We start from the raw sequence: 24,653 nt of genomic DNA on the forward strand, positions 1-24,653 counted from the left end.
AACAATTGGTATCAGAGCTTTGGTCCTCTCTACAAAAAGATTAAATGGTTGAGGAAGATCCTATGGCATCTAATAGTTCAAGTTCATCCAGTTCATCTGGAGCTATCTTTCAAAGAGATATTCCTAGGCTTGATAGAACAAATTACATAGTATGGAAGATTAGGATCGAGACTCATCTGAGATGTCTTGGTAAGGAGATTTGGGAGATTACACAGAATGGTGTCACACCTCATAATCTGACATCTAATAATCCTCCTCTGACAAACCTAAATAAGGAGATTGAGAATGATTGTAGAGCAAGCTAAGCCCTCTTGTGTGCACTTTATGATTAACAAATAATGGGATTAACCAATAAATCATCTGGAAAGGCTATATGGGATAAGTTGGAGACTCTTAATGAAGGTGACCCTATAGTGAAGATTGTAAAACTTGATGATTACTGGGTGAGATATGAAAACCTGAAGATGGAAGAAGATGAAATGATTACTGCATTCATGGAAATGGTAAATGAGATTGTTATGGGAATTAAATGTTGTGGTGGAACTTTGAGTGAAGATAAAATTGTTTCTAAAGTTCTGAGAGCCCTACCACTAGCTTATAAGATGAAGGCTACTGTAATCTATACGAGTGCCCTCAAATGACACTGTAGAGAAGACTGTAATCTATACGAGTGCCCTCAAATGACACTACTCGAATCAGATGGAAAATAAAGGCAAACAACTGAGCTCGAATATATAGATGGCATAAAACACCAAAGCCTGAAGAGATGATCCAATGAACCAAGGAAGCATTAGAACCAATATGACAAACCTCCCAATAATGCTAAAAAGGGGGAGGGATAGGTACACTAAAAATAACAATTAACAAGAACTACATGATGAAGAACCGGGAACATCAAAGGTAAAGAGAAAGTACCTAGTGTCGTGGAAGGAACACTCACTTGACACACATCATGAGGCTAATTCCGTGGAAGGAAAACTCACTTGACAAAGGTAGATGGTAAACAAAAGGCAAACATCAACCCCCCTTGGGACTTTATAAGTAGTGCATGTACAATAAGGCACACGATGTACAAGATCTCAAGTATACAATGCATGATGTCACTTTATCTCAGTGTGTTTGCATAAATAAAATGCTACAATGATTAGAAGAGACAAAAAACTAGAAACATAAAGAACAGCCAAAGATGAGACATCCTACTCAAAGAAAGAGATCCTAGGACTTGAAACATCCAAGATATTCACCAGAGTGCTGAAAAGAAAAAAATTGAATAAAATATACTTGGAGTAGAATATGGAAAGAAAAATCATATGAATGGAAAGAACACAGAACAAGCTTTCCAATGATATAATTTTTTTGAAAAATGGAGTTCGGATGCTCAAGTTATGTCTCTCAAAGTGCAAAAATGAACCTCTAGCTTTGACAACAAAAAAATGCCATCAAAAAAGCAAAATGAATACTACCATTAATGAATTGAGAATAATGGATAATACATGTGTCAATATAGATACCTTGTATCTGCATCATCAACTGGTAAGCAAGATTGGAAAGCCTTGTATGCAAAAGAATTGGATGATATGAAGAGAGAAGATGAAGAGTTTGATAAACTTAAAGAACTATTTTCTAGAAGAGTACCTAAAGAACCAGTAGAAAGTAAGTATGAAGGAAAAGCACCTTTCAAATGTTTTGAATGTAATAAGATTGATCATTTTGCATCTAGATGTCCTGAAAGGAAATTAAGATTTGAAGAAAGAGTTAGAAGATCTTTTAAGCTTAACCCTGAATATCAGAACAAGTATAAGTATAGGAAAAACAAAGACAAATCATACTACATAGTGGATGAGGAAGGCATTACGCTTTTGATGATGAACTGACAAAAGACTCTGCTAGTTGTTTTGACAATGGGAAGGAATCGGTGTTCGTGGCTATTAAGGAAGATGTTTCAGCACAAGAAGAGAATGTACCTGAAGAGAAGACACTTGTTGCTAAAATTGAAGACAAGGATGAATCGATAATAGATATTGGTTTTTCACATCATGTTACTGGAGATAAAGGGAAATTTCTATCTTGACAAGAATCTGATGGCGGTCTAGTTAGATTTGGAGATAACAAAGCATGTATGATAAAAGGAAAAGGAACTATATAATTGGATGGTAAGAACAATATAGATAATGTTTATTATCTTGAAGGTTTAAGGCATAATATTTTGAGCGTAGGATAAGTGGTAGATAAGGGATTTCAATTATAATTCAAGGATGGAAAATGCAAAATCATTAACAAATCTGGTTTGGAGATTGCAACCGGTACATAGACAAAAGGTAATATATTTCATTTGAATTCCAATGAGAAGACATGTTTGATTATACAGATTGATGAGAGTTGGCTATGGCATAAAAGGCTATGTCATGTGAATTTTGATTGCATTGTGAAGATTAGTTCAACTAAGACAATTAGAGATATACCTAGGATTGTGAAGCCCTATAATCTAGTATGTTAGGAATGTCAAATGGGTAAATAAGTCAGATCCTCTTTTAGGAGTATACAAGATAAATATAATGATGTTATTGATCTTATTCATACTGATTTGTGTGGCCCTTCTAGAGTTAAAAGTTTTCAAGGTGATAGATATTTTATGCTAATCAATGAAGATTATTTTAGAATGATGTGGGTTACTTTTCTAAAATAAAAATCTGAAGCATTTGAAAAGTTTAAAATATTTAAGGCTAAAGTGGAAACTAAGACATGATTGAATATTAAATGTTCAAGGTCAGATCATAGTGGAGAATTCACATCTAGTGAGTTTAATAAGTTTTGTGAGAAGCATGGTGTAAGAAGACAATTTTCTGCTCTCCAGACACCTCAATAGAATGGATTTGTGGAAAGGAAGAACAAAACTATCTTGGATGTTTCTCGAACAATAATGATGGAAGCTAGTCTACCTCATATCTACTAGAGAGAAGCAGTGAGCAAAATGGTTTATACATTCAACATAGTACATATCAAAGGAGAAACCGATAGGACACCTTATGAATTATGGTTTGGCAATACACATCCAGTTAAGTATTTCAGAATATTTGGTAGTAAAATTTATATCAAGGGAGATGATATCATTGGAAAATTTGATCCTAGATATGATGAGACATGCTGCTCAATTTTTCTAATGAAAGCAAGGCATATAAATGTTATAACGAGAGATTGCAGAGAATTGTGGATAGTGCTAATAGCAAGGTGGATGAGTTGAATAGAGGTCAAATCAGAGTTTATGAGAAGGAACCGGTGGTGGAAATGATTATATCTAAACCAATAGCACCTTTACTGGAACATATTGTTGAACCAGTTACTCTGGTAGTATCAAAAGATTCTGCAATAAACAAAGAACCGATAAGAGGAACAAAGAGTCAGAAGACTTCTAGGTATGTGATATTGAATCATTCAGATGATTAGATCATTGGGTATAAAAACAATGGAGTAATGACAAGAAGAAGATTGGCAACTAATGAGGTATGTTTAATTTCACAAGTTGAACTAGTATCAGTAATTGAGGCATGTAAAGATGAATATTGGTTGAAAGATATGGAAGAAGAATTAGATCAGATTGAGAAAAATAATACATGGACTTTGGTTCCCTTATCTAAAAATAAGAATGTTATTGGAACTAAATGTGTTCTTAGGAATAAATTGAATGGGGATAGTCAAGTTATAAGGAATAAGGCTAGATTGGTTTGTAAAGGATATTCTTAGAAGGAAGGAATTGATTATGGTGAGACTTTTGCACCTATAGCTAGGATTGAAGTTGTGAGATTATTTCTTGCCTATGTTGCCTATAAGAACTACAAGGTTTATCAGATGGATGTTAAGTGTGTATTTTTGAATGGGGATATTGATGAGGAAATTTATATTGAGCAACTTGATGGTTTTTCACTATCAGATGATACAAACATGGTTTGTGGGTTAAGGAAAGCTTTATATGGATTGAAACAAGCACCTAGAGCTTGGTATTTTAGATCTATATGCATATATTTGTATCTTGTATGATTTATCGATGCAAAAACATCTTTTCTTGTCAATTTCTCACTTGTAAACACAAGAGTACTTACCCATTTAGAATCTCCCATACCAAATTTCTTCAATATTTCCTTAGCATATTTAGTTTGACAAATAAAAATGCATTTGTTAGTCTAAATAATCTGCAAACCTAAGAAAAATTTCATCTGACCTATCATAGACATCTCAAATTATTTCTCCATATTCTTAGAAAATTCTATGCATAACTTATCTTCACCTCCAAAAATAATGTCATCAACAAATACTTCAACAATTAGTATTTCAACATCAATTATTTTATAATATAAGTTACTGTTAACACTGCCCTTAGTAAAACGAAGCCTCAAAATATATTTATCCCATCTTGCATACCAATCTCTAAGTGCTTGTTTCAATCCATATAAAGATTTCCTTAACTTTCAAACCATATCTATATCATTTGATAGTGAAAACCCATCAGGTTTCTCAATATAAACTTCCTCATCAAGATCCCCATTCAAAAATGCATATTTAACATCCATCTAATAAACCTTGTAGTTTTATAAGCAACATGGGGAAGAAATAATCTCACAGCTTCAATCCTAGCTACAAGTGCAAAAGTCTCTCCATAATCAATTCCTTCCTTCTGAGAATATCCTTTACAAACCAGTCTAGCCTTATTCCTTATAACTTGACCATCCTCATTCAATTTATTTCTTAAAACCCATTTAGTTCCAATAACATTTTTATTTCTAGACTAGGGAACCAAAGTCCATGTGTTATTTTTCTCAATCTAATCTAATTCTTCTTCCATAGCTTTAACCAATGTTCATATTTACATGCTTCAATTACTGATATAGATTCAACTTGTGAAATTAAACATACCTCATTAGTTTCCAATCTTCTTTTTTATATCACTTCATTGCTCTTATCCCCAATGATTTGATCTTTAGAATGATTCAATCTCACATACCTAGGAGTCTTCTGACATTCTATTCCTCTTCCTCATTCTTCAGTTACTGTAGAGTTCTCTGATGTTTCCAGAGGAACTGGTTCAACTCTTTGTTCTGGTAAAGGTGCTACTAGTTCATATATAATCATTTCCACTGCTAGTTCCTTCTCATAAACTCTAATTTGACTTATGTTCAGCTCATCTACTTTAACATTAGCACTCTCCACAATTCTTTGCAATCTCTTGTTATAAAATCTATATGCTTTTCTTTCATTAGAATAACCAAGAAATATGCCTTCATAACATCTAGGATCAAATTTCCCAATAATATCATCTCTCCTAATATAACATTTACTACCAAAAATTCTAAAATACTTACCTATAGGTGTATTGCCAACCATAATTCATAAGGTGTCTTACCAATTTCCCCTTTGATATGTACTCTGTTGAATGTATAAACCACTATACTCACTGATTCTCTCTAGTAGATATGAGGTAGATTATCTTCCATCATCATTGTTCTAGTAGCATCTAAGATAGTTTCATTCTTCCTTTCCACAACTTCATTCTGCTAAGGTGTCCGGGGAGCAGAAAATTGTCTCCTTATACCATGCTTGTCACAAATTTTATTAAACTCACTAGATGTGAATTCTCCACCATGATTTAATCTCAAACATTTAATCTTCAATCTTGTCTAAGTTTCCACTTTAGCCTTAAAGATTTTAAACTTTTCAAATGCTTCAAATTTTTCTCTCAAAAAAGTAACCCACATCATTCGAGAATAATGATCAATGATTAGCATGAAATATCTATCACCATGAAAACTTTTAACTCTAGCAAGGCCACATAAATTAATATGAATAAGATCAAGAACATCACTTAATTTATCTTGTATACTCCTAAAAGAGGTTCTAACCTATTTACCCTTGACATTCTTTACATACGAGATTATAGGGCTTCATAATCTTAGATATATCCCTAACTACCTTAGTTGAACTGATCTTCATAATGCAATCAAAATTCACATGACACAGCCTTTTATGCAATAGCCAACTCTCATTAATCCATGTAATAAAAACTGTCTTCTCACCGAGTTCAAATGAAATATATTACCTTTTCTCTTTGAACCGGTTGCAATTTCTAAGCCAGATTTGTTAATGATTTTTCATTTTCCATCCTTAAACTATAATTGAAATCCCTTATCTACCAATTGTCCTACACTCAAAAGATTATGCTTCAAACCTTTAACATAACAAACATTGTCAGTATTGTTCTTACCATCCAATGATATATTTCCTTTTCCTTTGATCATAGATGCCTTGTCATCTCCAAATCTAACTAGTCCACCATGAAATTCTTGCAAAGACAGAAACTTCCCTTTATCTCCAGTCATATGATGTGAACAACCACTGTCAATTACCCATTCATCCTTGTCTTAAATTTTAGCAGCAAGTGCCTTCTCTTCAGGTACATTCTCTTCCAGTGTCGGATCATTTTCCTTGATAGCCAGGAACACCCATTCCTTTCTGTTTCTGGATCCACTAATAGAGTCTTCTACCAGTTCATCATCTGAATCAGTAATGCCTTCCTCATCCGCTATGTAGCATGATTTGTCTTTATTTTTCTTGTACTTATATTTGTTTAGATATTCAAGGTTAGGATTAAATGATCTTTTAACTCTTTCTTCAAATCTTGAATTTCTTTTTGGACATCTAGATGCAAAATGACAAATCTTATTACATGCAAAACATTTAAAAGGTTCTTTTCCTTCATACTTACTTCCTACCGGTCTTTTCAATACTCTTCTAGAAAATAGTGTTTCAAGTTGCTCAAACTCATCATCTTTTTTTTTCATATCTTCTAACTCCTTAGCATATAAATATTTCTTGTCTTGCTTATTGGTTGTAGATGTAGATGCATGAAAATCAAGTTCAATCTTCACAGCTCTAGAAGGTCCAAATTCCTCAAGATCAAAAGAAGATAGTTTCCCAACCAAGGTATCTTTGCTAACAGATGTATTAGCCATTGTTCTCAATTCATTAATAGCAGTAGCCTTCATTTTGTAAGCCGGTGGTAGGGCTCTAAGGAATTTAGAAACAATTTCATCTTCACTCAAAGTTCCACCACAACATTGAATTCCCATAACAATCTCATTAACCCTTTCCATGAATGTAGTAATCCTTTCATCTTCTTACATCTTCAGGTTTTCATATCTCAATTAGCAACCATCAAGTTTAGCAATCTTCACTGTAGGATCACCTTCATTAACAGTCTCCAACTTATCCAATATAGTCTTTCCAAATGATTTGTTAGTTAATCTCATTATTTGTTAATCAGAAAGTGCACACAAGAGGGTTTCTCTTTCTCTACAATCATTCTCAAGCTCCTTGTCCAGGTTAGCCAGAGGAGGATTTCCAGATCCTGGATTATAAGTTGTGACACCATTCTGTGTGATCTCCCAAATCTCCTTGCCAAGACATCTTGGTTGAGTCTCCATCTAAATCTTACATACTATGTAATTTGTTCCATCCAGCCTTTGAATATCCCTTCGAAATATAGCTCCAGAAGAACTGGATGAACTTGAACTGTTAGTCACCATAGGATATTCCTCAAGTAGATAAGCTTTCTATAGAGAGGACCAAAGCTCTGATACCAATTGTTAGACAATTCAGATAATCGGAAGACAACTAAGAGGGGAGGGAAAGAATCAATTATCACAGATTATAGGAACATTCATCAATTAAAAATTTAACACCGGAATCCAAAACATTAGTACTAGAATAGTAGTTAATCCAATTAATCATAAACAATAATCACAGAATAAAATCCATCCACTCAACACCAAGATTTATACCTAGAAAACCCGATTAAGGGAAAAACCACGATGGGAGGCCTACCCAGAGTCACATAATACTTAAACAGTAAGTATGTGAATTACAATTGAGGGGCCTATACTTGTATGAAGGCCAACAACATAGAGTGCACTACTCATCATAAAAGTAGCCTTACCGACTACATATAAATCCAGACTACAATCTGGAGAAGTGTTAAACTATAAAAGATAGCATCTTGTATGCTTGAGTATAGTTCTGGTTAATCTCAATACCTGAGGACTAAATCCTCTTACATAAACCCATTTCAATCTCCAATAATCGACCAACTCCTCTACCTGAATGATATTACATTATTCACACATTACATTCCTTGACCATGACCTCTTACATTTACCATTATGATCTACAATGAGATCATGCATTTATATATACACACCCTTGACCATAAACAAATCAGGTTGGCCACCAGATAATAAACTGATTTGGCCTTAGACCAAACAAATAATATCAAAACATAAGACACCTCAGAAATACATTATTTGATTTAGGAGCTACTAACTCTTTTATATCTCCATTGGTTGTGGAGCATTGCAGGCTAGTGGTAATTAGACAAGAGGTCAGTTGGGAAGTGGAGTTAGCTTTAGGGGCTAGAGTGTCAATGGAAATAGAGGTTAGGGGATGTCATCTTCAGATTGGCAATACCACCACCTTAGTAGACCTTAGAGTTACACCACTCAGATCATATGGCATCGTACTTGGCATGGATTGGCTTTATGCCCATAGAGCCAAGATGGATTGTCACCTAAAAAAGATTGAGTGTGAGGATGATCATGGTTCTCCCATAGTAATCACTGGAATTCAGAGACCTGTGTCTCTTCGTATGATTTCCACAATGCAGCTTAAGTGGAGCATGTGAAAGGGATGCCAGTTATTTGCCATCACCATTAGTGATAGAGAAGAAGAAGATGAAAAGGAACCATCTATTGATGACCATCCTATCCTTAAGGGATTTTTAGACGTATTTCCTTTAGAGTTACCCAGTATGCCACCCCATAGAGAGATTGATTTTCATATAGACCTTGTACTAGGAGCCAAGCCAGTTTCGAGAGCACCATATAGGATGACCACAAATAAGCTTAATGAGCTCAAGATGTAGCTAGAGGAACTCCTAGAGAAGGGCCACATTCATCCTAGTGTATCTCCTTGGGGTGCACCAGTCATCTTCGTGAAGAAGAAGGATGGATTACCGTCAGTTAAACAAAGTAACCATCAAGAACTAATATCCTTTGCCGATGATCAACGATTTATTTGACCAACTTTAGGGTGCCAAAGTATTTTCCAAAATTGATCTGAAGTTAGGGTACAATCAGTTGAGGATAGTGGATAGTGATATCCACAAGACTGCTTTTCGCACTAGATATGGCCACTATGAGTTCATTGTGGTTCCATTCGGCCTTACAAATGCCCCAGCTATCTTCATGAGTCTCATGAATGGAGTTTTCCACACATTCCTTGACCATTTTGTGATTGTGTTTCTCAACGACATATTGATATATTCACAGAATGAGAAGGAGAATGAGGAGCACCTGAGACATGTTTTGCAGTGTTTGAGGGATAATCAGTTGTATGGTAGTTTGTCGAAGTGTGCTTTCTTTAGAACAGAGGTCAAGTACCTTGGACATGTTATATCCAGTGAAGGGATCTTAGTCAACCCATCAAAGATCAGAGCCGTTATGGATTGGCCAGTGCCAACCAGTGTGATAGAGGTCAGGAGCTTCATGGGCTTAGCAGGTTATTATCAATGTTTTGTTGAGGGATTCTCTAGAGTCGCACATCCTATTACTTCTCTTCAGCATAAAGGGAAGAAATTTGAGTGGACCAAGAAGTGCGAGAAGGCCTTTCAGGAACTTAAGAAGGCACTTACTATTGCACCTATCCTTGTAGTGCCAGATCCCTTAGCTGACTTCATGGTTTGCATAGATGCTTCCCTAGAGGGTTTAGGAGTAGTCCTTATGTAGGATGGTAGAGCTATAGATTTTGAGTCTAGGAAACTTAAGACTCATGAGCTTAATTACCCTACTCATGACCTTGAGCTTGCAGCAGTAGTACATGCACTTGTGAGGTGGAGACATTTCCTTCTGGGTCATCATTTTGAGCTTCATTCAGACCATCAGAGCCTTCAGTACATATTCACTCAGCCAAATCTTAATGCACGTCAGAGGAGATGGATGGAATTCTTATGCGATTATGATTTTGATGTTCACTACATCAAAGGGAAAGAAAATGTAGTTGCAGATGCTTTGAGTAGGAGACGTCACGAGGTGTACACCATATCTATGGGCACGGACTTGAGATATCAAATAATGTAGCAGTTGCCAGAGGATGGGTGGTATTTAGAGGTTTGCCAGGCTATACAATCTCAGGAAACTTTAGAAGGGAAATATGTGGAATATTCCTTAGAGTCTGATGGATTATTATGCCATAGAGGGCGCATCTATGTACCTTCTTTCAGGGGATTGTGGGAGTTCATAATCATGGAGCCTCATAGAGCTCCTTATGCGGCACATCCCAGAGTTACGAAGATGCATGCAGACTTGAGGTAGTTATATCATTGGCCAGGAATGCGGCAGCTTATTGCTGAGATAGTAGCCCGATGCCTCGAATGTCAGAGAGTCAAGGCGGAGCACCACCATCTAGGTGGGTTGCTCCAATCTCATGCTATACTAGAGTGGAAGTGGGATAATATATCCATAGATTTCATCATTGGTCTCCCTATGTCATCTTGTCGCCATGATGCCATCTTGGTGACGGTTGACAAGTTGACCAAAGTGGCCCACTTTTCACTAGTTCGGACTACCTTCACAGCACCAGTAGTAGCACAGGTGTTCTTGTGAGACATTGTCAAACTTCATGGCATTCCACGCAAGATTATTTCTGACAAGGATTCCCTCTTCACTTCTTCCTTTTGGAAGGCACTACAGGTAGCTATGGGTACCAAGCTCAATTTTAGTACAACCTATCATCCAGAAACAAATGGTCAGATAGAGAGGGTTAATAAGGTGTTAGAGGATATGCTTCACATGTACGTCATGGATCACCAGACCAGATGGAAGAGTACCTTCCTTTAGTGGAGTTTGCCTATAACAATGGGCACCACACATCCTTGGGGATGCCACCCTATCAAGCATTATATGGCAGACCTTGTAAGACACCGTTGAGTTGGGACCACATAGAAGATAGAGTTGCTATTGGTCCTGAGATATTTTGGGATATGGAGCAATAGGTGGATATGATTAGGCAGCATGTTAGAGAGGCACGGGATAGATAGAAGAAGTATGCAGATGCGAAGAGGATAGATCGCAACTACTTGGTTGGAGATAGAGTCTTCTTGACAGTGCAACTGCATAAGAGTCCAATCCATTATGGAAAGGATTCTAAGCTTGCATCTCATTTTGTAGGACCATTTGAGATCCTTGAGAGGATAGGACCAGTTGCCTATCATTTAGCATTGCCACCTAGCCTGTCGTGCATCCACGATGTGTTTCATCTTTCAGTTTTGAGGAAATATATATGATGAGTCTCATATTCTAGATTGGGATACCTTGCAGGTGGAGTCGAACGAGCAGCTAGCTTTGGAGCCCATTCGCATTTTGGCATGCTGGACACTGGCCCTTCGAGGTCGAGAGCTGGACCAGGTTAGAGTCTAGTGGGATTGCTATGATGAGGTTACAGCTTCATAGGAGGATGCAGCACGTATGAGATCACAGTACCCCCACCTTTTTGATGAACTCTAGGAGGAAGTTCATGCCTAGAGGGGGAGGGTGTGAGGCCCTACCCCAACTCATCTTAGCATTTCTATTATTTTCATGATGAGACTATTATGGATGCTTTGTTTTTATGCATTGTGGATTTAGAACTTATCTGATTCCATGATTTGGATAACATTGGTGTATATTGATGCTTCATTTTTATGCATTATGGATATGGAACTTTATATGATGCTAGAATAGAATTACTTTGAGATGAGGTATGTCGTTATTGGATTTGCAGGACTTCATTATGATGATAGAAATAGGATGCATATATTATGAATGGATCAAATTTTGAGGATTATGATAATTGCTTATGTGGATTAATTGGGATATATGAGATATTGATTTATTATTGTCAATTGTATGAGTGTTTGATGTGTATTCTAATTCATGTGTTTTATAATATATGTGGTTATTTGGAATTACTAATGTGTAAATTGAGATGCACAGGAAAATTATCCATGTCACCATGGAAATATTATGGAGAACCATACCTAGACCTATGTACGTTTGTTAAGCCAAGGGTTGTCTATTTGGAGAGACAACACCCCATTTGTATCATATTTTATTTTTGAAAGTAAATGATGCATGTGTGTTAAATTGATTTTGTTAATTTGTGTAAATCCAACAAGAGACAATTTCCATGTGTAATTTTTATAATGTATTTTATTGTGTCACTTGACACATGTGCTGATTAGTGTCATTGATTTTGACTTGTCTCTTGGAGGGAGTTTGTTTCTACCAAAGCCCATTCCAAACATTTGAGTGTGGTCCCAAATTTGCCTTGGGTAGGGAGTCTTGGGAGTGGTCAACTTAGGTTTGACCCGTAGGTTAACTTCAGTTGGGTTTCTAAGGGGTCAAATGGACTCCTAGGGTTAGTTTTAGGGCTTTTCCAAAGGTCTAAAGGGTATACCTATGGGTTAAGGGTATTTTTAAGCATGTGACTACTCCCATGTGACTTTTTAGTCACGTCAAAAAGTGGTTTTTCCAAGGTGAGAGAAAATTCAACTTAGAAGGTTCCTCCTAGGATAGACAACCTTCCTTTTTATTGTCAGACTCTTTTGCCCATCCTCCCTTACCTTTTCTCTTTCTAGTTTTAGCAACATGTAAGAGGTTGGGAAGACCAACCAATGGGAACTCTCTCTCTATCCAAGGGGTTGGGAAGAGGGATCTCGAGAGGCCTTCTTAGGCAAGGATTGGGGACTTAGTGAGTTAATCACCCACTCTCCATTGTTGGAGATTATGCAATTTTGAAGAATAGTTGTAGGAAAGAATTTTGGCTAAGTGTTGGTGAAAAAGATTGTGTGGATTTGGGCTGCTCATCCCCAACTAGATCTATCAAAACTTTTGGACAGCTTAAGGTTGGTTCTTACTCTTTTTTTTGTTTATATTGTATATGCATATTTTAAGAAATGCTTGTATGAAAGAGTTGATTAATTGTATATTACTTTGTGAAAGAGAATGTGATTTTTCCCCTTTGTTCTTTTAATGATTTTTCTTGTATTGGGAGTGTTCAGGGCCTTCTACTCTTGTGAGAGTAGGATGGTCTTGGAGTGGAAGAAGTTTGTCAGCCTTGGGTGAGAGGCTCTCCTTTAAGGAGAGTGATCTCAAGGGTGTTCTTTTGTGACCCTTGCTGCATAGCCTTGTTTATGCATTTGGGGGTCATAAGGAGAGATGGTATGGCTTACATGCCTTTGGGGGGTATAAGGATATGGGGATGTATTTGTGTTGTATTTGGTTGCCATGAGGTGGCTTGAGATGTTCCATGCTTGCAGTCTCCCCAATGGTATTTGGTCCACTTCCACCCTTGGAAAATCATCACAAGTTGTGGTGAAGTGTAGCCTTGGTTGGGAGAATTGTTTGTTGTGTGTTTATCCCTTTCTTGTTGTGGTTGTATGTGTGTAACCCATCTAGTGCTTGGTTCTCCAATCTCGAGGGTGGCTTCTAGTAATCCTAGGCTGGGAGGTGAGCACTCCATGGTCAAGTCATATGTTTTATTTGTAGGTTGCTTGGGATGGGAAGGAACAAGAAAGATATATATATGTTGCTGGTATATACTTGAGTTGCAAAAAAGATTAGGAAAAGAGATGATGTATTTATGTTGTAGCTATGTAAAGGAAAGCTAAATGTTGTATTTATTTTTCAAAAAAAAAAAAATTTATTCCGTCTATTCCCAAAAGTTTGGGCATGACATTTTGGTATCAGAGCAAGGTTTCCAACACTAGGAACCTTTCTCCATTACGTTTCACTTTAAATATTTAATTAATTAAATTATATTTAATTTTTTTATTTTAGTTAATTTTAAATAAATTAAAATTTTCTCCAAAAAATTATTTTTTTATTTTATTTTATTTTATTTTCTCTTAAGGATGCCTCCAACTACGCGACAAGCTTGCAAACATGGTAGAGGCCCTAGGCGTGAATGCATGGCACACGAAGAGGTTGATAGGGAGGAATTGGTTCCAGAAGGGAACCTAGAGGATCCTCCTAAATGGTCGGTTGACCCGAACCAAGACATCTTGTTAGCTCTACAAAACCTAATTAGCATAGTCTAGGATAGGCTTTCGGTAGTGGGTCATCATGTTGAAAACCAGAACTCAGGGAGCCATAGAATAGTAGAATGGGAACGGAGTAGGAGTCCACCTCCTAATCTCATAGAGAGTCAGGTAGGGCATGAGCTCGAGACAATTCACCTACCAAAACCACCTCCAATAGTAGCACTAGTGTATTATGAGAGGGCACGTCGAGAACCAGGGGATCTAATTAGAGAAGTTATGCGCCTTCAGCCACCATCTTTTGAGGGATCTACTGATGGGGTAGAAGCAGAGGCATGGCTTTTGAGCTTGGATAGGTGCTTTGCATTGTACTCCTACAAGAGCAATCTAAAGGCACGTGTAGCAGTCCACCTATTCAGAGGAACGACCTCCACATGGTGGAGACAGGAGGAATATAAGTGTGGCTTAGTGGTAGATACTCTCACATGGGAGATTTTCACAGAGAGATTCAAGGAGAGGTACTTATCAGAGCACTACAGACAGCATAGGCTAGATGAGTTCCATGACCTCCAGTAGAAGGGTCTTTCAGTAACCCAGTATGAGGGCAAGTTTTTCGAGCTCTTACCATATGTGGACTACCTGAAAGATGAGAAGCTTCTCGTCAACCGATTTATCAAAGGGTTGAATGTTGGCATAGTAGGACCGGTGAGGATGGCTACTCCTGGGAGCCTTTGGGTTGCTGTGGAGAAGGCCTTGATAGCAGAGGGGATTCAGGTTAGGCCTTAGGACTCAAGAGATCGGTCTCAGAATCGAAACCCTATACCCCAGACTTATGGATTTCAAAAACCCCATTGGAAGGGTAACAATAGACACACATCGGGGTTCTCCAAACCCCCTCCTCCATAGCAGTCATAATAGAACCAGAGGTAGAGGCCTCCGTAGAGTCAGCAGGGCATAAAGCCCAAGCAGTGGCAGTCTCAGGGTCAAAGGTGAGATCAGTGATCTCAGGTTCCTTACACACCTCCGATGAGGACTCATCAGTCCTCCAGGGGTGGGTACAGTGGTTCTAGCAGAATAGGGGGACAACCTTTCTCCAAACCACAGGGCATGCAGTTTCAGGCACGTGGCGCTTGCCTCACATGTGGAGCCATGGGATACATGGCGAGAGAGTGTCCTCAAGGTTAGATAGCAGGTAGTCAAAGGATGGTAGCATCAGAGCTAACAGTAGGGGATATGGGCAAGTCCCATAGGGTCTTCATAGTAGTTGACAACAGCCAGGCAGAGCATCAAGCCATGGTTATTGAGGTTGTAGGTATGATCAGAGGTAGCAGTGTATCTATATTATTTGATTCAATAGCTACTGACTCTTTTATATCTCCATTGGTTGTGGAGTGTTGCAGGCTAGTGCTAATTAGACAAGAGGTCAGTTGGGAAGTGGAGTTAGCTTCAGGGGCTAGAGTGTCAGTGGAAATAGAGGTTAGGGGATGTCAGCTTCAGATTGGCAATACCACCACCTTAGTAGACCTTAGAGTTACACCACTCAGATCATATGGCATTGTACTTGCCATGGATTGGCTTTATGCCTACAGAGCCAAGATGGATTGTCACCTGAAAAAGATCAAGTGTGAGGAGGATCATGGTTCTCCCATAGTAATCATTAGAATTCAGAGACCCGTGTCTCTTCGTATGATTTCCACAATGCAGCTTAAGTGGAGCATGTGAAAGGGATGCCAGTTATTTGCCATCATCATTAGTGATAGAGAAGAAGAAGATGAAAAGGAAACATCTATTGATGACCATCCTATCCTTAAGGGATTTTAAGACGTATTTCTTTTAGAGTTACCCTGTATGCCACTCCGTAGAGAGATTGATTTTCATATATACCTTGTACTAGGAGCCAAGCCAGTTTTGAGAGCACCATATAGGATGACCACAAATGAGCTTAATGAGCTCAAGATGTAGCTAGAGGATCTCCTAGAGAAGGGTCACATTCATCCTAGTGTATCTCCTTGGGGTGCACCAGTCATCTTCGTGAAGAAGAAGGTCAGATCTCTCTAATTATGCATGGATTACCGTCAGCTAAACAAAGTAACCATCAAGAACCGATATCCTTTGCCGAGGATCGGCGATTTATTTGACCAACTTTAGGGTGCCAAATTATTTTCCAAAATTGATTTGAAGTCAGGGTACCATCAGTTGAGGATAGTGGATAGCGATATCCATAAGACTGCTTTTCACACTAGATATGGCCACTATGAGTTCATCGTGGTTCCATTCAGCCTTACGAATGCCCCAGTTGTATTCATGAGTCTCATGAATGGAGTTTTCTGCACATTCCTTGATGATTTTGTGATTGTGTTTCTTGATGACATATTGATATATTCACGGAATGAGAAGGAGCATGAGGAGCACCTGAGATAGGCTTTGCTGTGTTTGAGGGATATTCAGTTGTATGGCAATTTGTTGAAGTGTGCTTTCTTTAGAATAGAGGTCAAGTACCTTGGACATGTTATATCTGGTGAAGGGATCTCAGTTGACCCATCAAAGATCAGAGCCATTATGGATTGGCTAGCACCAACCAGTGTGACAGAGGTCAGAAGCTTCATGAGCTTACTAGGTTATTATCAACATTTTGTTGATGGATTCTCTAGAGTCGCACATCCTATTACTTCTCTTCAGCGTAAAGGGAAGAAATTTGAGTGGATGGAGAAGTGAGAGAAGGCCTTTCAGGAACTTAAGAAGGCACTTACTAGCGCACCTATCATTTGTTAGGTCCTAGAGACAACTGAGAGGGGGAGGTGAATCAGTTGTCTTATAAATTCAAACCAAAAACTAATTAACCAACTTAATGCTTAATACCGGTTAACCAGTTAAGTACGTCGGTAGATAGTGTTAATAGTAAATTGCTATACTAGTAAGGATTAATGCATGAAACATAAATATAAAGTCATCCACAACACATAACAACAATATTTGTATGTGGAAACCCTATAAGGGGAAAAACCACAGTGGGAAACCTTACCCACAATCAAATGATACTACTGCAGATAGTAAGTGTACATAAATGGGGTCTGCACATGTAGAAAGGCCAACAGCCTAGAGCTCACTGCTCAATCGCAAAATGGGAGTCACACAGACTACAATTAGATGGTTAAATCCAATAAGAATGTACTACACAAAATTGCATCTTCATATGCTAGATTCAGTACCGGTGTAATGTTGATATGCTTCTACAAAAAGCTAACTTCACCTTCAAATGATGTCTTCATGTATATCCCTGCTTGATCTCGCATATACCTTCACTCAATTCTTTTTTGCATTCCACACTTGATCTTACAAATAAGATCTTACATTTATACCATACCCTAAGACCAATTTTAGTAGGTCTGCTCTACAAGATATTACAATAAAAGATTTTTATACAATATAATATCTGATGCAATAACTAATTAAACATGTCAGCTAAATGCATTTACAACAATAATAAATCATCTCCATAGCATGCCATGGTGACCAGGAAAAGATAAACCTATCGGTGTAACCCTAGATAACTTGGACCTATTTGCCGGTAAAAGCAAATATGCAAATATGAATATACCAATGATTAATTTTTCAAAACGAAGTGTCCACATGATGTCTTCAACATTACCAAATGTCTTCCATATCATTCCAGGTATTGGTGAACAATATATTCTACCGGTGAACCATATACCAGTAACTTTTGCACCATTTACTTGCTTGCTGGTGAATGTTGCTGGATCTTCAAAGTTCTTGTATTCAGTAGGTGTTGACATCAATGACAAAACCATACCAAAATACCAACAATCTCCCCCTTTGGAATTGATGGCAACACAAGATGGAAAAACCATCAAAGTGCCAAAACAGAAATGCCAAATACAAAAACCAACAATCTCCATTTCTCCCCCTTGGAGTAACATGTGTTTATCCAAAGATTTATTTTTAAAACTAATCTCTCCTTAAAGGATAATGTGTTTTTCCATAGTATCTCTCCCCCTTTGACATCAAATGCCAAAGTCAAGTTAATACAACATACCAACTACTCCCCCTGAGAAGTAGCTTCCTCATCAAATACTAGAATAAAAGATTTGTCTTTTTAATTCTGTCGGTTGATGACAATCATCAACTGTCTAAGTCTCTACTGGTGGTGGTATGACTCCAAGCTGATCTCTGAGATATTCAAAGTCTCCTTAGGAAAAGGTTTTGTGAAAATATCCACAAGCTGTTCTTTAGTATTCACATAAACCAGTTTTATCTCCTTTTCTTCAACTTTTTCCCTTAGAAAATTCAGTTTGATAGAAACATGTTTTGTTTTAGAATGTAATACTGGATTCTTAGATATATCAATTGCTACAGTGTTATCACAATATATAGTAATGGGTTCCTTGAATTTTACCTTTATGTCTTTCAACATTTGCTTAAGCCATAATACCTATGTATAGTTAGTTGCTGCTGCAACATATTCTGATTTTGCTATTGATAAAGATGTACAACTCTATTTTTTACTCAACCAAGAAACTAATCTCTTTCCAAGAAAGAATGCTCCTCCAATGGTGCTTTTTCTATCATCTACATCTTCTACCCAATTTGCATCTATGTATGCACATAGATCAAAATTTTCATCTTTAGGATACCATAATCCAAGATTTGTCATGCCTTGTAAATACTAGAAAATCTTTTTTACTGTTGATTCATGATTTTCCCTATGATTACTCTAAAATATAGAAACAATACATATTGCATTCATAATATCAGGCCTAGTTTGTGTCAAATATAGTAAACCTCCTATCATAGATTTGTATCTAGTTGGATTAAAAGGTGTAGATTCATCCCTTTGAGATAATTTGTCATTTTTAGTCATAGGTGTGCTTACCCGTTTAGAGTTCTCCATCCCAAATTTCTTTAGTAATTCTTTCAAGTACTTGGATTGACTAAAAAATATACCTTTATCAGTCTGAGAAATTTTCAAACCTAAAAAGAATTTTATTTCTCCAATCATAGACATTTCAAATTCTTGCTGCATTTCAAGAGAAAATTCCTTACATAATCCATCTTCTCCTCCAAATATTATATCTCCATTCAAAAATGCACATTTAATGTCCATTTGATAAACTTTGTAGTCCTTGTGAGCTGCAAAAGCCAAGAATAATCTAACTGCATCAATTTTGGCTACCGGTGCAAAGGTTTCATTGTAATCAACTCCTTCTTTTTGAGAATATCCCTTACACACTAGTCTTTCTTTATTTCTGACAACCTTACCATCTTCATTAAGTTTGTTTCTAAATACCCATTTAGTTCCAATTACATTTTTATCTTTAGGTTGGGGAACAAATGTCCAAGTATTATTCTTGACAATTTGTCCTAATTCTTCTTCCATATCTTTAATCCAAAATTTATCTTCACATGCCTCATTGATAGATGATGGTTCAATTTGAGAAATAAGATATACCTCTTCATTTGCCAATCTTCCTCTTGTCATAACTCCTTTAATTTTGTTTCGAATTATCTGATCTTCAGAATGATTCAATCTTACATACTTGGGTGTCTTAGTTTGCTGTTGTTCTTCAATTATTGTGGAATCTTCTGATGATACCGGGGTAACTGGATCTACATTTTGTACTGGTGGGTTCATTATAGGTTCATTTGTCACAATTTCTGTTGCCGGTTCAGAGTCTATATATCTTGAAGTTCCTCTGAATTGTTCATCAATCTTTACATTTGTACTCTCAACAATTTTCTGCAATCTTTTATTAAAACATCTATATGCCTTTCTCTTAGATGAATAACCAAGAAATATTCCTTTATCACTTATAGGATCAAATTTTCCAGTATACTCATGTCTTCTAATATAACATTTACTTCCAAAAATTCTGAAATACTTAAGAATAGGAGTGTTACCAAACCATAGTTCATGAGGGGTCTTACCGGTTTCACCTTTGATGTGAACTTTGTTGAATGTATAGACAGAAGTGCTAACTGCCTCTCTCCAATACACATGTGGTAGATTTGCTTCTGATAACATACTTCTAGCTGCATCCAAGATAGTTCTATTTTTTCTTTCAATAACTCCATTCTATTGTGGTGTCCGAGGTGCTGATAACTGTCTTTTCATTCCATTCACTTCACAGAATGTATTAAAGTCCTTAGATGTGAATTCTCCTCCTTGATTTGATCTTAAACATTTGATTTTCTTACTGGTTTCATTTTCAACCATTGCTTTGAATAGTATGAACTTTCCAAGTGCTTCTGATTTCTCTCTAAGAAAAGTAACCCAACACATTCTAGAATAATCATCAGTAATTAGCATGAAATATCTATCACCTTGTAAGCTTCTAGTTCTAGCTGGACCACATAAATCAGTGTGAATTAAATCAAGAGTGTTATTGGATTTTTTTGGAATACTTTTGAAACTAGCTCTAACTTGTTTTCCAAATTGACATTCCTTACAAATTGTATTCTGAGGTTTCACAATTTTAGGTAGATCTCTAACTGCCTTATAAGTACTGATTTTTATCATGCAATCAAAGTTTACATGAGATAATCTCTTATGCCATAACCAACTTTCATCTATATGTGCAATTAAGCAGCCTTTTCACTATTATTCAAATGAAAGATATTGCCTCTAGTCTGATTATCGGTTGCAATTTCCAAACCAGTTCTATTCATGATTTTACATTTTCCATTTTTAAATTGTAACTGGAATCCCTTCTCAACTAATTGACCAACACTTAAAAGATTATGCTTTAATCCTTCAACATAGTAGACATTGTCAGTTTTATGCTTACCATCAAGAGATATTGAACCCTTACCTTTGATTGAATAGGCTTTGTCATCTCCAAATCTTACTAAACCTCCATTGTATTCTTGAAAGTTCAAGAATTTACCTTTGTTTCCAGTCATATGATGTGAGCATCCTGAGTCAATGATCCATTCATCCTTTGCTTCAACTTTAGCTGCTAGGGCTTGCTCTACTGGTTGAGCAGTAGGTGCCAGTTGGTCTTCTATTATAGCAATAAAAACCCATCCATTGTCTGCTGGATCCTCATCAGAATCATCAGTCACACCTTCATCAACAATGTAACAAGATTTATCTTTGTTCTTTTTAAATCTGTATCTCTGATATTTAGGATTAGGCTTGTATGTTCTTCTACCTTCTTCTCTTAGTCTAGTATGTCTATCAGGGCATCTTGAAGCCATACGACCAATCTTATTGCAGTTAAAACATTTAAAGGGTGCTTTACCTTCATACTTACTTCCAATTGGACCTTTTGGCATTTTCCTTGCAAATAGTGCTTCAAGTTCTTCAAGCTCTTTATTCTCCTTTCTAGATTCTTCAAGTTCTCTTGCATAAAAGGCTCTCCAGTCTGATTTGTCAAATGATGGAGTAGATGATGTTGATGCTTTAAAGGCCAAATTAGTTTTTATAGTAGCAATAGGACCAAATTCCTTAATTTCAAAAGCTGAAAGTTTTCCAATCAATGTATCCCTAGTTACTGACATATTAGGTATTGTTCTTAACTCATTTATAGCAGTAACCTTCATTTTATATGCTGGTGGAAAACCTCTTAATATTTTTGAAACAATTTAATCCTCACTCAAGGTTCCTCCACAACATTTAATACCCAAAACAATTTCATTTACTCTTTCCATAAAAGCATAAATCCTTTCATCTTCTTCCATTTTCAGATGTTCATACCTGACTCGGAAGCTTTCAAGTTTTGCAATTTTGACTGTGGAATCTCCTTCATTCAGTGTTTCCAAGTGATCCCAAATAGCTTTAGCAGTAGACCTATCTGATAATCCCATGATTTGTTGATCTGATAATGCGCTCAAAAGTGCTTCTCTTGCTTTGCAATCATTTTCTTCATCTATAGCTAAAGTAGTTGGAGCAGTCTGACTAGCTACAGTAGTAGTATAACCATTCTTAGTAACTTCCTAGATGTCTTTACCAATGCAATTTAGATGTGTCTCCATTCTAATCTTCCATATCCCATAGTTGGTTCCGTCAAGTTTAGGATTGTCCTTTCTGAAATAATTAGTAGACATTGGATCTCCTCAAGTTGTTAAACTTCTACAAAAGAGGACTAGGCTCTGATACCAATTGTTAGGTCCTAGAGACAACTGAGAGGGGGGGGTGAATCAGTTGTCTCATAAATTCAAACCAAAAACTAATTAACCAACTTAATACTTAATACTAGTAAACCAGTTAAGTATGCCGGTAGACAATGTTAATAGTAAATTGCTATATCAGTAAGGATTTATGCATGAAACATAAACATAAAGTCATCCATAACACATAACACCAATATTTGTATGTGGAAACCCTGTAAGGGGAAAAACCATAGTGGGAAACCTTACCCACAATTAGATGATACTACTGCAGATAGTAAGTGTACATAAATGGGGTCTGCACATGTAGAAAGGCCAACAACCTAGAGCTCATTGCTCAATCACAAAATGGGAGTCACACTGACTACAGTTGGATGGTTAAATCCAATAAGAATGTACTGCACAAAATAGCATCTTCATATGCTTGATTCAGTACTGGTGTAATGCTAATATGCTTCTACAAAAACCTAACTTCACCTTCAAATGATGTCGTCATGTATATCCCTGCTTGATCTTGCATATACCTTCACTCAATTCTTTTTCGCATTCCACAATTGATCTTACAAATAAGATCTTACATTTATACCATACCCTAAGACCAATTTTAGTAGGTCGGCTCTACAAGATATTACAATAAAACATTTTTATACAATATAATATCCGATGCAATAACCGATTAAACATGTCGGCTAGATGTATTTACAACAATAATAAATCATCTCCATAGCATGCCATGCTGATCTGGAAAAGATAAACCTCCCGGTGTAACCCTAGATAACCTAGACCTATTTGCTGGTAAAAGGAAATATGCAAATATGAATATACCAATGATTAATTTTTCAAAACAAAGTGTTGACACAATGTCTTCGACATTACCAAGTGTCTTCCATATCATTCCAGGTATCGGTGAACAATATATTCTGCCAGTGAACCATATACCAGTAACTGTTGCACAACTTACTTGCTTGCCAGTGAATGTTGTTGGATCTTCAAAGTGCTTGTATTCAGTAGGTGTTGACATCAATGACAAAACCATACCAAAATACCAACATCCTTGTAGTCCTAGATCCCTCAACCAACTTCATGGTTTGCACAGATGCTTCCCTAGAGGGTTTAGGAGTATTCCTTATGCAGGATGGTAGAGCTATAGCTTTTGAGTCTAGGAAACTTAAGACTCACAAGCTTAATTACCCTACTCATGACCTTGAGCTTGCAGTAGTAGTACATGCACTTGTGAGGTGGATGTTGGTATTTTGGTATGGTTTTGTCTTTGATGTCAACACCTACTTAATACAAGCACTTTGAAGATCTGAAAACATTCACAGGCAAGCAAGTAAACTGGGCAATAGTTACTGGTATATGGTTCACCGGTAGGATATATTTTTCACTAGTACCTAGAATGATATGGAAGACACTTGTTAATGTCGAAGACATTGTGTGGACACTTTGTTTTGAAGAATTAATCATTGGTAAATTCATATTTTCACATTTGTTTTTATCAGCAAATAGGTCCAGGTTATCTAGGGTTACACCGGTAGGTTTATCTTTTCCAGATTAGCATGGCACTATGGAAATGATTTATTATTGTTGTAAATGCATTTAGCCAAAATGTTTAATCGGTTATTGCATCAGATATTATATTGTATAAAAATGTTTTATTGTAATATCTTATAGAGCCGACCTACTAAAATTGGTTTTAGGGTATGGTATAAATGTAAGATCTTATTTGTAAGATCAAGTGTGGAATGCGAAAAATAATTGAGTGAAGGTATATGGGAGATCAAGCAAGGATATACATGAAGACATCATTTGAAGGTGAAGTTAGGTTTTTTAAGAAGCATATTAGCATTACACCAGTACTGAATCAAGGATATGAAGATGCTATTTTATGCAGTACATTCTTATTGGATTTAACCATCCAACTGTAGTCAGTGTGACTCCCATTTTGTGATTGAGTAGTGAGCTCTAGGCTGTTGGCCTTTCTGCATGTGCAGACCCCATTTATGTACACTTACTATCTGTAGTAGTATCATCTAATTTTGGGTAAGGTTTCCCACCATGGTTTTTCCCCTTACAGGGTTTCCACATACAAATATTGGTGTTATGTGTTGTGGATGACTTTATGTTTATGTTTCATGCATTAATCCTTACCGATATAGTAATTTACTATTAACACTGTCTATCAACATACTTAACTGGTTTACCGATATTAAGCATTAAGTTGGTTAATTAGTTTTTGGTTTGAATTTATGAGACAACTGATTCACCCCCCCTCTCAGTTGTCTCTGGGACCTAACAGTGGAGACATTTCCATTTGGGTCATCATTTTGAGCTTCATTTAGACCATTAGAGCCTTCAGTACATATTCACTTAGCTGAATCTTAATGTACGTCAGAGGCGATGGATGGAA

The sequence above is a fragment of the Cryptomeria japonica genome, chromosome 7 (genome assembly GCF_030272615.1).
Source record: "Cryptomeria japonica chromosome 7, Sugi_1.0, whole genome shotgun sequence".
Taxonomy (NCBI): Eukaryota; Viridiplantae; Streptophyta; class Pinopsida; order Cupressales; family Cupressaceae; genus Cryptomeria; species Cryptomeria japonica.